The sequence below is a fragment of the Microtus oregoni genome, unplaced genomic scaffold (assembly GCF_018167655.1).
Source record: "Microtus oregoni isolate MIOR12 unplaced genomic scaffold, Mior012 000000F_ref0000247, whole genome shotgun sequence".
In the NCBI taxonomy this organism is placed as follows: domain Eukaryota; kingdom Metazoa; phylum Chordata; class Mammalia; order Rodentia; family Cricetidae; genus Microtus; species Microtus oregoni.
The window spans coordinates 75,337,430-75,352,963 of record NW_024543059.1 but is presented as its reverse complement, the minus strand read 5'-3'; the positions used below and the strand labels follow the sequence as shown (position 1 = coordinate 75,352,963).

The following is a 15,534-nucleotide window of genomic DNA, read 5'->3' as shown; positions in this document are numbered from 1 at the left end:
GTGCAATGAAGAACTACAGAAAGGAAGGTTGCGGGGGGGGGGGTCACACACAAATGCCAATGGTGTTGGAAAGTCTGGGACATGGCGTTGCTGGGAGACCCCGTGGCTTCTTGTGCTAAGGGCCCAGAGCACTAAACTAAGGAGGGCCTCTCTTATCTTTATTAGCACCAACATGGCTGTCTACCACCGCCACCGTGGAGGGAGCAAGTGAAGTCCCGAGTGAGTGAAGACCTGGGTGAACCTATATTGCTAGACATGAGTAGGCCCTGTAAAGAACTGAGGCCTCCAACCCATGGGAAAACGGCAAAGTCTTCTTCTAGTTCAAGTGCCTGTGAATACCAACAACTGACCAGTGTGTGCAAAAGCTAGCAACTGCAGCTTCCTTCTCCAAGGTGTTGACACTGTTTCCCTATGAAAACCTCCAGCCAAGACTACTTAACCCTTTCCCGTGTGCTGTACATAATAAACACACTGAGGTTGCCCATCAAAGTGCACACAGCCCATCTGACCACAGCTTTTCTGGACCTCTATCTCTGTCTTCATTCCCTTGCCACCCCAGTCGGATTTCCACGACCCAAGGGGTACAGGTTGTGGTATCCCCAAAGTCATCACGTATGTGATCAGCTGGCAGTTCCTCCAGTGAAGGCCCAATGTCATTCAAATTATCAGAACATGAATCCCTGACAGGGAGTGGGGCTGGGGTTCCGCATGTCTCCCGCTTTTGGCCTGTATCATTGTGGATATGTACAAGCCTGCGAACTTAAAGGTGGACCCCCTCCCCAGGAAGTTGCGATTTTGTTGAAAGTGAAGATTTGGTAGCTGTCCTCTAAGAGAAAAGCTTATTTTCTTTTCCATCAAGTATTAGTTGGTAGCTCCCTAAGCAAAACATTCTTTTAGTTTTAAAAAGGCATGTTCAGGTCCAACTCAACTAAACGTTCATACAGAGATAGAGGGAAAGAACCAAACCTTTCACTAAGTACCAGACACAGTGTTGAAAAACAAAAGACCAAGTACAACTCTGTTTTTTTTTTACCCTAATGTGCTAATTTGGATTGATAGGCAATATCTTATTTTTTTTGTTATTGTTTTGTTTTGTTAATTTTTAATGATGGAAACAAAAATACACCTAAAAGTGAAGCTTCTGGAAAAACCATTTGGTCTTCCCTGTCATGGATGTTCCTCAAACTTGACCTTGGCTTTGTGCCTGGCCTTGCATTTCAGAACTGGGTCTCTCGAAACATCCTGTTGACAACAGTTTTGTCCAAAGGGATGTCCACAGAGGGCCTTGTGGTGATTGTCGTTATCAACGTTCACAAAGTAACTCTTTGATCCTTTTGATTTCTTGGTGATTTTCTTCTTGCCCACGACAGCTGTCATTTTTCAGGTATAGCGGTCAATTCCAGCCACCAGGACATGGCTGTAAGGCCGGACTGAGGTGCCATCATCAGTGTTCTTCATTGACGGCTTTGTGACTGGAGTAGCATCCTGCCAGGACCAACACCACTTTCCTGAATTTCATGGACTTACCATTTCAACAGCAAGCAGCCAGTACCCCACTCATTATCGTATTTTCTAAGCCAAGTGGTTCTTCTCATCTACAATTATCACAAATAAGTAGCTGTTATTCTGTTTGACTAAAATAAATTTGTATTAAAATGAACACATACTGTGATAAAGATGGCTATTACTGACTGGGAAAAAAATTCCTCTCTATCCCTCCAAGAAGGTGTGGCTTTCTCCTTGAAAACCAGAACACTTCTTCAGATTGTTCCTGCATTCAGCCAAGAAGAAATTCCTGTCTTTTAATCTAGTGAAAAAAAAAATACATCTCTTGTCCCACTCCAGAGTTTAAGAGCTGGTCATACACCTGTGACAGTCTCGTCCCCCAGTTTCTTCTTACAACATGAAGTCCACATCTTCTCAGCTGGATGTTCCCATCTGGGCTGAGTCATCTGGCAGAAGCCACAGCTTGCGGTTGCCAACAGGTTGATGTCGCCGGCCGAGCACAGCCTGGGCTGGCAGCACAGGGCCTTTCATCGGGTGCAATCCGCAACACATGCAGATGCACGCTGCCAGTTGTGGATCCGTGGGTGTCGCAGTGAAAAACAAGAAAAGAGTGGCTTCCAGCTCGGCTTGCTTGTTGGCTTGAAAAGTGCGATGCTGAGACCCATTGACCATTCTATTGGAAGAAGTATAAAGGTCAGTCCCCACTTGGACATAGATCTCTTCTACTCCCAGAGTAGAAGCCACTGAAAATAGGAACATTGATTGACTTAAGCAGATATGTCTCAGCCAACTAAGAAAGCAATACTAAAACAAACAAACAAAAACCTAGAGAAAATTTAGCTGTGCAATCCTTCATATGCACCTGCCCAAGATATAGTTTCCTGTTTCAAATATTTTATTGTGTGCATATGGGTGTTTTTCCTGCTTATAAGTTTGTGAAGCACATGTATGAAATGTCCATGGAGGCCAGAAAAAGACACTGGATTCCCCGAAACTTGAGTTACAGAAGGTTGTGAGCCACTGTGTTGGTGCTGGGAATCAAATCCAAGTCCTCTAGAGCAGCAGCCAGTATTCTTAAACCCTGAGCAGTCTCTACAGCTCCTACTCTTTAATAGCGCACTAACACTATACAAACAATTCAATATAGTTCAAAAACATAAATTTAAAAAATATATTGATATATTTGAAAGACTGTTTGGCTTTAAACTCCATTTTATCTGAACTATGACAAGGATTTTTTAAAGTAATAATTTAATACTTCATGGTAAAATCATTAGCCCACATACATATGCACACTATCTATAATAATATAATATAATATATATTAGATGTGACTTTTACTATATATATATATACATACACTATCAAAAAGTCATATTTTCAGAGATGCTTCAAAGCCAAGAGTCTAGAATCCATGCAATACAGGGAAAGATGGAACTATATGGCAATGCTTAACTTGCCAAAAAGATTAGCCATGACAGGCTTTAAGATGTTGTCTTGGTTACTGATCTAATGATGTATGGGGGGATACCATGACTAAGGCAGCTCTTAGAAGAGAAAATATTTAATTGAAAGCTTGCTTATTGTTTCAGAAGTTTAATCCATCGCCCGTCATGGTGAGGAGCATGGCAGCATACAGACACACTTGGCACCGTCTCAATAGCTGAGAACTACATCCTGATCTTCAGACAGCAGGCAGAGTGAGGGACACTGAGTCTGAACTTTGGAAGCATCAAAGCCCACCCCAGCAACATTCCTCAACAAGACCACACCTCCTGATCCTTCGGGAACCAAGCATTGCAGTATATGAGCCTACAGGGTCCCCTCTTATTCAAACCAACGCATATGTGAAGAGCTAGTGGTCCACAAATTTCTGTAGACGAATTAGGGTGGATACAGTACAGAAAGGGAAAAGTTCTCGAATGAAAATAAAACACGGCCATCAATTACCATCAAGAACCAAACTGACCACCTCACACTGAAAGAAATTCCTACTCATTAGATCTATGTCCAGAAGAGACTGGACAGACATCTTCCATCTTCTCTGAGCCCTCGCAGAGATAGTTTCTCATATTTGGAGGATTAGGGCGGCTTACAATGCTGTGGTTTGGTTGTGGCATGCAATAGCTTATTGACAAGAGGTTTCTGTTGTTGGTATTGCTGTTTCTGTTCATTTTCTATTCCTGGGACTGGTTTTACCTCCTGTAGAGCAGCCCTAAATCTATTTGTATAGCGCTTACCACAGCCACACTACAATATCTCTTTGGAACACTATCCTCTGCAATGTTTAGAAGTTATGCCAGCTGGGGCTGTGGGCATCGCTGTCACTTCCTGTCAGTGTTTTCATTCCATCTCTGCCCTGGGAGTAGTCCCAGCCGTGGCATCGACTTTTACAAACAAAGTCAACATCGTGCCCTCTCTTGATCCAGCAGAACAAAACAGGAGGTAGCTCAGACTCCAGTGCTTACTATTTTCAATATGTCTATGTTTGTCAAGGACATTTCTTTTCTAGTTACTCTGGAAAACCCCAAGTTGCTCCATCATTTTTATAGGCCAATAGTTCATTCATTTGCACAGAGAACCTTGTTTTCTGCTGTGTCTGTGCAAGGAAATAGGAGGCATAAAAGAAAACAGTTTTGATCCAGCTGGAATCAAAGTTAATCATAATCCCCACTGCTCCTTTGCTCTGGCAGCAAAGAATGATGGGAGAATTAGACTAGACGTAAGCAAAAATCACGGGAAGCGATTCTACATTCCCTTTCTTCCTGGACCCCAACCACTTCTGTGAGAAGACAAACATGCCTTCCACATGTGGCAGATCAGTGCTGTGGGTCTACCTAGCTGAAGCCTGGTGAACTGGAAGAAATACTGGAGATTTCTGCACACCAACGACCATGACGTTACTCAGAGAAACGTATCATTTGATCTTCTAGACAGCTTTCTAACCTTCTAACTTCAGACACATTCGCCCTTGAGTTTCTAGACTAAGTGCCCTTAGCATTATTTCAGGTCTTCTGCCAAGTGTGCTAAGTGTTTCATGTCTTCTTAAATAGCCGCAGTTGCTACAGGACAAGACAGAGCTACCAGAGAACATTCAAGTTCAAGCACTTAAGTAACACAGAAGCCAGACACAGAGTCCTCAGTTTTGTTTTCCAACATGTATGTTTATTCAATTTACAAAGATGTAATCTCCAACACAGAAAGGGAGAATTTTAAAGCCACTTTGGTGGAATTCATCGTTCTCAAGGATTCCTGAATCTGTTTTAAAAGTCTATAGTTCTGTCCAGTGAGGCCAATGGTGACTCAGAACAATGGTGTGACTGCGTGTGCCCAAAATAATATTCAAATTGTGTGCAGTTATCAACAGGATCTTCAGGCTGCAGCTCTTTAAGAAGGGTAAGCATTTGGATATTAGAAAACCATTTGGAATTCCACTACAGATAAGGTTAAGACATTCTCGCTACAAATCAAGCATCTGGTGCAGAAACTGCTGAAATTGTCCCTTAGAAACAACTAAACAAAAAAAAAATCCATGCACCCCCTTCCAACTAAAAACATCCTCTCTACTGCTGCTGCTTTTGAGCCAATAAAACTAATAGCAAACTGGAACACTGAGTTAAGCCTCATTCTAGTTCAGATAGGATGACAAGAAATACATAGAGAGTCAGGATATTTAGTCATGATACTTAACAAGCCCATGTTCTTCAGAAGAGACCCATGTTGTGGGAGACCAATATAAGTGGCTGTGTGGGGACTGGCAGGCAGGAGGGAAACCAGTCCAGTGGTACCAGGCAAGACAGAGAAAAATGTCCAGTTAAAGACTGACTTCTGAGAGGGCATGCCAAAGAGTATGAACAATCTTGTTCATTACTTTGGCCACAAAAGTCAAATGCTATCCCTATTAGTTTGTCAATTGATCAGTCCTACATGAACATATACAATAAATACGTGCATGAGAAGCTGTTGGAATTATATCCTATTCTCAAGACTGATGCTAAAGTGGTAGCTAAAATTTTAAAATGTTTCTTAGGACCCGGAAGATTGCTCAATTCAGTGACTAAGAGTCTTTGCAGCTCTTCCAGAAGATCTCGGTATTAACCCTGGTACCTCACAACTACCTGTAACTCTAGCTTCAGAGGACCTAACACACCCTTCTGATCCACACACACACACACGCACACACAAAGACTGACAGACAGACAAAGGAAAATAAATGCCTAAAAATAAGTTTTGCTTGAGAAACCCTTGTTTTATCAAAAGATATATACATTGTCCCATGAATGAGTTGAGTATTTAACTTTGCACAGGAGTTCTTTGTATAGGAAAGATGAGAGCCTCAAACCTACGGATTGGCATAATTTGTAAGGGTTTTCTGTTCTGATAATGTTTTACCCGAAATCTGTGATAGGAATTTCAAGTTCATTTCAGCTATTGATTTGAAATATAGTAAAGACTAACTTATTCTTCCCAGTATCTTTAAGATTTTCATATCTGGGTCAATGAGTTGGCTCAGCTGACAGCAATTCCTGATTAGCAAGCCTGATCACCTTAATTTGAACTCAGAACCCACAGGGAAGAAAAGAACAAACTCCCAGAAGTCATCCTTTAACTCTCATTCAGGTGTCATAGGATGTGTGCATCCACACTCAAAACATATATCACATATGTACAGATACACAATAATATTGTAATTGATTTTCATTTCTATGATAGCTAAAAGTGATCTCAAATACTTTCAGATACCTTCATCTGTGACCTTAACTTGGAACTCCCCTTTTTTTCTTCTCATAATGGTGGAAAGAGAGAGATAAAGAGAAAGCAGAAACTTATTTAGATTCTCTTTTGAAGTCTTTGAACCAATAGTGATGTCTGAATACAGTTAAACACATAAAACATACTGATTTCAGCAGACAGGTCAGAATAGCCACTCCGAGACTGGCAGGTTCCCCGGGAGCCAGTATGAAGTAACACAATAGTTACTCCAGCCAGAGCCCGAGATGGGACACAAACTAGTCTGGGCTTATCTGTGGTCCAAGAGAAGAGCACAAAAAGACAGTTCTGGGTTTCACACAATACAATCTCTGAGAATAACTAGAAATAAACAAGTAAGACTTTGGGGAGGAGTTTAATATCCTTCTGTAGCAAGTAAGACTGGCCAGAAGCAATTTGAGAAACTTGACATCAGTGGGCACATGAAAAACTAACAGGAGGTCACACTCTGCAATCATACTGCTTAAATTTGTTCCCTTACTACCCTTGGAACAAAGTCAAGTTCATCATTAACTTCTTCAAAACTAAGTTTACTCTCTAAAGAATGATGATAATAATAATAATAATGACATATGTGATTATTTCAGAGACTAGCAAAACAATACACTTTAATATAAAAGGTACCAGCATTTTGTATTTATTTATTATTATTAGCTTTCATTATGTGTGCATGTATGCACATGTATGTGTGTGCACACAAGCATGTGTGTTTGAGTGTGTATGTAATATAATGTGTGTGTCCATGTGTGTCTGTGTGTGGGTAGTATAATGTGTTTGTCTATATTGTGTGTATGCGTGTAGTATACTGTGTGCATGTGTCCATGTGTCTGAGTGTCCATGTGTTGTCCATGTGTGTGCCCATATGTATATTATGTGTGTGTGTATGTGCATGCATATGGGTTTGGAAACCAGAGGTTGACATCATCAGGGTCACTATTTCATTTTGCAATCGTCTCTCACTTAAACCTAGAGTTCACTGATTGGTTAGACTGGCTGGCTAGTGAGCCCCAGGGATCCTCCTATCACCGTCTTCTAGCACAGCAATCATAGGAATATACTCCCATGCAGGCTTTTATGGAAGTTCTGGAGAAGCAAGCCAGGTACTCATTCTTACACAGCAAGCCCTTGGCCCACTGCGTTCTGTCTCTACTAACTGCACTGTTTCTTAATTGGCGATTTGTCTGGATTTGATAGAATTTTTTTTAAATGAAGAAAAGAAGAGGAAAGAGGGAGAAAGAATAAAAAAGGGGAGGAGAAGACAAAAAGGAGGGGCTTTACGCCAGCCTTATTACTTTTGGCAGAAGCATGGAGTTTTGTCTAAATTGTGTAAGTTATAGCATCTTTTTCTTGCTCAAACTTCATCAGAATTCCCCATATTTTCTATCCTAGCAAAAAAAAAAGTCTCTTAAATGCCAGTCCAACTGCCTTGCTCATTCTGCTTTGCAATCTACATTCTAGCTATGCTAGCAAATTTGCAGTCCCCCACTTGCAATTTCAGGCATCCACCCTTGGAATGTGTCCTTGCTCCTACAAGCAAGGATCCGTTTTCTGAGATGCTGCGGTTCCACCCCACTCTCCACACCGGCTTTCCATCAGCTGTTTGCTCAGGCAGCACACCTTCTGACTACCCGTGACTTTTTTGAGCGTAATGGATCCCTTCTTTGATATTTTGAACCTACTAGCACCTACTTCTTTCATGTGTCAGTCTTTTTTCTACAGACATCTGTCACCTCACTAGACTAAGATTCTGAAGGACAGAGAACCTAGCAGTGGTGATGAATGTACATTTTCTGAAGTAAGCATTTCAATTCTTTTGTTGCAGTCTTGTGAGGTCATTCCATTCACAATTGCCATACAAGGCTCACAACCACAGCTACCTTCAACACAATGAGATCATCTAGTTATAACTGGCTCTGGATCCACAAAAAGGGCGTTTTCTCCTTGAAAACCTCTAGAGCTGCTTCCTCACCTTAAGAAGGTAACAAAGAGCAAAGAGGTAGGGCAGGAATGGGAAAGAGAACTCTTGGGATGGATACAGAGCTTCATCTTCGTTGTGCTTCATTTTGCTCTCAAACTGAAAAGAGAAAGGCAGGTGGATATGGATATTTCTTCTCTCTCGCCATCTCACAGTAGCCGATGGGCATCTCCAACATGTAAAGGGCTAACAGCAGGGAATGGGGAGAAGCAGTCCTTTAGGCTGGAAAGCCAAAGACAGACCCAGCCTCTCTTCACACTGGCTACCGTGTGTTCAGGGATTCCTAGAAAAAAAAAATGCTCCATACTCCCAGTTTGATGCAAGTGAGTCTCCATTTCTTCACTCCACAAGTGCTTCTTGGGTACCACCTGTGGTCTAGGCACTACAGATACATAAGTAAATTGACAGAGAAAGTCTCTGCTATTATTTTTTATTTTATTTTTTTAAAAAAAGAAAACAAACTTTTTTCATTTTACATACCAATCCCAGTTCCCACTCCCTTCTTTCCTCCCATTCCATCTACCTCCTCTACCCCACCTCCACCTCAGAGAGGGTAAGGCACATTGCTTTGGGGAAGGCCATCCCTACTATATCTAGGATGAGCAAGGTATCCATCCAAAGAGAATGGATTCCCAAAAACTCAGTACAAGCAGTAGGGATAAATCCTGGTGCCACTGCCAGGGACCCCACAGTCTGCCCCAGCCATGCAACTGTCACTTACATTCAGAGGAACTAGTTTGGTCCCATGCTAGTTCCTTCCCTGTCCAGCTGGAGTTAGTGAGCTCCCATTAGCTCAGGTAAACTGTTTCAGTGGGCATCCCCATCATGGTCTTGACCTCTCCTCCCACTCTTCAACTGGACTTTGAGAGCTCAGCCCAGTGCTCTGCTCCACTGTGGGTCTCTGCCTTTGTTTTTATCAGTTGCTAAATGAAGACTCTATGGTGACATTTAAGATAGTCATCCATCTGACAACAGGGTAAGGCTAGTTTGGGCACCATCTTCTCTATTGCTTAGGGTCTTAGCTGGGGTCATGCTTGTGGATTCCTAAGAATTTCTCTAGTGTCAGATTTTTTTCCAGCCCCACAATGGCTCCCTCAATCAAAATATCTCTTCTCTTGCTCTCTATCTCTGTCCCTCCTCGACCTCTACTATCCCATTCCCTCAAGTTCTCTTCCCCCTCCCCTTCTCCCCTACCTTCTCGCTCCATCCCCATACTCCCAATTTTGTCAGGAGATAAGTGGATACTAGCTGTAAAACAAAGGATAATGAGCCTATAGTCCACCACCCTAAAGAAGCTAAGTCACAAGGTGAACCCCAAGTCTGCTATTATAAAGCTTGTGCACTGGTTATTTTTTAGGTGGGTGGGGGCATTGAAACTTGGACATAGTTTTCCTATAAGGCAATTTCCCTACCCACAAGAAAACAAGCCACTCTATGACCCTTCTTGTCCCTACCAATACTCAGTTTTGATGTAATCGGATCATAAAGTGCCAGACATTAAGATGCTGCCAAAACAATACAATGGAAAATAAAGTATGTCAAAAGGTTGGAGGAAATCCCAATTTTAGGGTTGCTATCGTCTTCTGTGTATTAATTATGCCCTTCCCATTTTCTTCCTCAATCTGAGATGATTTATTGGTGCACAATCTGGAATAAGAAATTCACCCCAAGGCGTTGGAAAGATGGATCAGTAGTTAAGAACAAGTACTGCTCTTCCAGAGGACCGGTTTAGTTCACACTGTAAAGCTCATAATCCCCTCTTACTTCAGACACAGGGGATCCAACACTTTCCTCTAGTCTCCATGATTACCTGTGCTTACATTACCCACACGGACACACACACACATACACACACATTTTTAATTAAAATAAGTCTTTTTTTTAAAGGAAATTTATTCCAGGCTAAGGGTGTAGCACAGTGGTAGAACACTTGCCTAGCATGCAAAAGATCCTGAGCTTAATACTTACATTGTAAATCATGATCATCATCATCATTATCAAAACTCCCATTCCTTCTTGTGTATGAATAAAAATGTGATCAGCCTGCTTCCTACTCCTGCCACCATGCCTTCCCTACCTGTTGTCATGACTTTCTTGTGTAGATGGATGCTATTGTCTTAGAACTGTATGCTAAAATACACTATCTTCTCTTATAAGTTGTTTTTTGTCATTTTCTTAGTTAAGGTTTCTATTGCTGTGAAGAGAAACCATAACTAGAGCAACTCTTTAAAGGAAAACATTTAATTGGGGCTGACTTACAGTTTCACACATTCAGTACATTATCATTGTGGCAGGGAACATGGCCACATTCAGGAAAACATAGCTGAGAGTCCTACATCTTACAGGCAACAGGAAGTAGATTGAGGCACTCTGGGTGATATCTTGAGCATCAGAAGCTTCAAAGCCCTCCCCCACAGTGACACACTTCCTCTACTAAGTCCATACCAACTTCAAAAAGCCACACCTCCTATTAGTGCCTCTCCTTATGAGATTATGGGGGTCAATGACATTCAAATGACCACAGCCATCATCATTTATTGTAGCAACAGAAAAGTGACTAATACAGAAACTGGTTCAAGAGTGCTGTTATTAGAGACTTGATCACATGGCTTCTATGTCTTTGGACAATTTTATGGGAGAATCAAGAACTTTGGGCTAAAAATTACATTGAATTTTGGAAGCAGGGCCTAACTGACCATTCTATTTGGAGCTTGAAAAGTAGAGACATTGAGAGAAATAAAGGACAGTAGAAGCCCAGCTTATAAGATTTGAGTGCAGAAATACGGACTCTATCAGAAATAGAGATAGGGGGCTGTTTGTGTGGTATTTGGCAAAGAATCTGGCTTCATTCTGTCCATGTCCTGAGAACTTGTGTGAACCAGAATTCAAAAGGAATGAACTAGTTTATTTAATGTAGGAAATTTCAAGACGGTATCATATTGAGTGTGTGGATGATTGTTACTGATTGCTCACATGCAATTCTACAAATAAAACAAAAGCAACAAGTGGGACAGAAAGAAAAATTTAAATGTGTAGCTCCGTGAGGAAAAGAGCACTAGAAAGCTCAAGTTAGAGCCACCATCTGTGCTGTGGTTGTTATAGAGATTATTGCTTCTAAAAAGGAAAACTATTGCTGTTCACTAGAAAGATAAGATGCCCTAAGGGCAATGCTACCATCAGCTAAGACTTCTATTTGTGAAAGAAGAGAGCATTCGGGGTTTCCTGTTCTTAGACAGCAGATACCAAGGAAAGTTTCATCAGTTTCAGCATAGAGAAGCTGCTGTAACCATGGTCCAGGGGGTCCCAGGATACATCTCAAATTTGCAGCTGAACTAAGTAGTGTCAGCCACATGGTATTGGTTTTGGAGGCATGAAAGATAGAAGATTGGTGGAGTCATGGATTCTTTTTTTCCTTTCTGGGAGCCTCTGAGGCTGGACAGGGTTAGAACCCCTGAACTGAAGCCATGAGAGACAACTGCATTGAGATGTGAAGGTAGAGCTTGTCTTGGAGTAGAGACCCCTGAAGGTTGGAGGTGCCAGAATCATGAGACTTCCTCCAGAGAGGGCTGCATCCAGGGTGTGGAACCCTCTAAAAAAAAAAATAGATGTGTGCTGCAGACAGAAAAACTGGAGAGGATGTGAAGCACCAAGTATCAGACATGGAGCTCTAGCATTTGGTGTTTGCACGGCTGGGCTTCAATCTGTCTTTGTTCCAAACTTTTCTTATTCTGCTTCTATTCCTCCCTTTGGAAACAGGATTGTATATTTTGTGCCATTGTATTTGGAATTATGTCATTTATTTTGTTTTATTTTTTAATTTTACAGTGGGTTAAGTGATTGTCTTGAGTCTCAGGAGATGCTTTGAGCTTTGAATTTTTGAACAGTGTTTGAACTATTAAAAAGTATAGAGATCGAGACCCAGAAAGACACACATGATATATATTCACTCATAAGTGGATATTAGATATAAAGCAAAGGATAACCAGCCTACAGTCCATGACCCCAAAGAAGATAGGCAACAAGGAGAACCCTAAGAAAGACCTTCATGGATCCCCCTGGGAAGGGGAAATAGACAAAATCTCCTGAGAAAACTGGGAGTGTGGGGTGAGGGAGAAGGGGAGAGAGAGGATAGAAGGGAAGGGGAAATGGAATGGGCTGGCTGAGATGGGGGAAGGACAGAGAGGGAGATCTAGGAAATAGATATCTTGATTGAGGCAGCCATTACCAGGCTAGCAAGAAACCTGGAACTAGGGAAATTCCCAGGAATCCACAGGGATGACCCCAGCTAAGACACTAAGCAATATCGAAGAGGGTACCTGAACTGGCCTTCCCCTGTAATCAGACTGATGACTACCTTATATTGTCATCATAGACACTTCATCCATAAACTGATGGCAACAGATGTATAGATCCACAGCTAAGCACTGGGGTAACCTTCCAGAGATCAGTCAAAGAGAGGGAGGAACAATAACATGAGCAAAGGGGTCAAGACCATGATGAGGAGACCCAGAGAGACAGCTGACCTGAGCTAGTGGAAGCTCACTGACTCCAGACTAACAGTGGAGGAGTCTGCACAGGCCCAAACTAGGCCCTCCGAATGTGGGTGACAGTTGTGTGGCTGGGGCAGTCTATGGAACCACTGGTAGTGCTTGAACTGGTTTTTTTGGAGCCCATTCCCTTTAGTGGAATATATTGCTCAGCCTAGATATAGTGGGGAGGGCCTTTGTCCTTCCCAAAAGTGATGCGGGGAGTGGGCTGAGTGGAAGGTGGGAGGAAAAGAGGAAGTGGGAACTGGATTGGTATGTGAAGTGAGAAAAGATTGCTGAATTTTTTAATTAAATAAAAAAACTATGGAGAAATTTGAAGCAAGGCTAATTGTATTTTTCTTTATGAAATGATCATGTCCCAAAACTCATGTATTTGAATACTTGGTCTCCAGTTACTAACTCTGTCTGAGAAAATCGTTGAATCTTTTAAAGGTAGAATGTACTAGAGGAAGAATATCATTCAGGACAAGTTCTGAGAGGTTTCTAGCCTGCCCTCTCCTTCCTATGCATATAAAAACGTGATCAACCTGTTCCTTTCTGTTACTGTAACCATTCCTTCCCAGCCTGTTGTCATGTCTTCCCCATCAAGATTGACTCTATCACTCTGGAAGCATAAGCTATAATAAACCTTTTCATCCTCTTAAAGTATTAACATCATCATTAGATGGACTCTAACACTCTAGAACTGTAAACTAAAATAAATATTTTTATCCTCTTAAAATAATATTATTTATTATTATTCATAATGCTAGTCATTTATCTATATTGAAAAATGCACTTACTTTGAAAAGTTAGGTTTTTAAGTGCAATCAACACCACTATAATTCTTTTTTTTTAACTTACTCTGTTTGTAAATGTTTCCTGTTCTTAATGGATCATGCAACTTAAGTAAGAGTTGAAGATTATATTTGCCTTTTTCATTACAGCTGCTTTAAATTTCCTGATATATAAATGATATTGTAGCACAGAAGCTTCTCAGAGTACAATTAACTTTGAACTTCTGCATCTTTCTTACTTTGTTATTAAAAATACATTCGTGTAGGCCGTGACAGCATGAACTTTATAGAATCCATTTACTCAGGAGGTTAAGGGTGAATAGATGGGGAATTGAATTAGGAGTGTGTGAAGGCATAAAAATACTCACCTACTTCCTGTTATAAAAAATAAAGGTCACACTATTATTGGGATATAAAGCACAGTAAAAAAGAAACACAGTACTGAAACTTATTTTTAATTTGGCTCACTATCTTTCCCTATAAAATTCAATCCAGAAATGCATCATCATGGCAGTGCTTCCATCATAATTTGGCATTTTATAGTGCTACCATCCCTAAATGCTAAGACAGGAATGACAACGGCTTAGCTTAGAAAATTTTACACATTCAGGAAAAACCAAAAGAGTAATTTATCAGGCATGTGAAAGAAATGTTTACGTTTGTCCTAATATCAGAGCTATTTGGGTCTGTCCTAATTTGATTACGATGTTACCTGAGGGCAAGGGAGAAGTTCTAGAAAGTGAGCGGAAATTAAAAGGGCAACAGGGCAGCGGGGCAGCACAGTCCTTGAGAGCGCTTTCATCTTCTGAAGGAAAACAAAGCCAGCGAAATGTTGCAGAAGATTCACTTAGAGTTCAAAATTTTAAAGGGGCAAATTTCAAATGGCATGGATTATCGAAGCTAGTAAAAATTTGAAAACAAATTCTTTTAATGTTATTTTAGCCCCCCAACCTCAATAAAGCCGAAGAAATACTATCACATGCTCCGTCTCCCTCTGCTGCAATGGATTTCTTACATTTGTATTCTGCCTTCACAATTAGGGCACATGGCTGCATTTTTTCGTCATAATATATAAGCATCTGATTGCCTATTTATTCTCATTAAGTTTCTGCAGACTCAAAATTTTGTTTCAAATTAGCTTAAACTTTAACCATTTAAAATGGAAACTTCTGCTTTATCTGTTTGTTATTATTTCTTTTATTTTCGATATTATAATATTAATATTGTCTTTTTCCTTTCCTTTTCATCCATCTAAACCACACATAATACCCTTCTGGCTCTCTTACAAATTCATGAAAGAATTTTGTTTTCACTATTGCTGTCATTTGCATGTTTACATATATACTCCTAATACATAAATACAACCTGCTCAGTGTATATAATTTTGCTTGTATATGTATGTTTCTGGGGCTGACCAGTATGTAATGGATAATCAATTGGTGTGTTTTTCCTTGAGGAAGACTAGCTCTTCCTCTCTCAGCATTCCTTGCAGCCTGTAGTTCTTTGTGTTATTCATGTTTTCATGGAGTAAGAACTGCACTAGTTCTGTGAGCCTTTTAAAACTGTGGGATGTAAAGAAAGTCTTATCTTACAGATAGTCATGAAGACACATGCATTGATATATGTGTGCTTGCACGTACATAGCCATGTTTTAAGCCTTAGTTAAGAACATTGGTTTCAAAATAACAAACATCCTAAATCTACCCAATTCAATGGCTTTGCTTTTTTGCCTTGAAATGTCCTTGTGTGTAGAGAGTTTCACGTTCTAGGTCAGTAGTAATTTGTTAGTATGAGATCTTAATACATACATTATGATACATCTCTAGATAGATATAAGAATATAAGTGATGGTAGAAAAAAGTTCAAGTGAGAGATTTAGAAAAATTCAAGTTTTTTTTTGTTTGTATGAGTAGCCTGTTAAATCTATCATGTGTAGAAACAATATATGGTTCTCATGGAT

At 40.6% G+C, this 15,534-nt stretch overlaps 1 pseudogene; it reads right to left on the bottom strand.

The window, feature by feature from the left end:
• Positions 1–1,126: 1,126 nt before the first annotated feature.
• LOC121451497 lies at positions 1,127–1,522 on the bottom strand (annotated as a pseudogene).
• Positions 1,523–15,534: the final 14,012 nt, after the last annotated feature.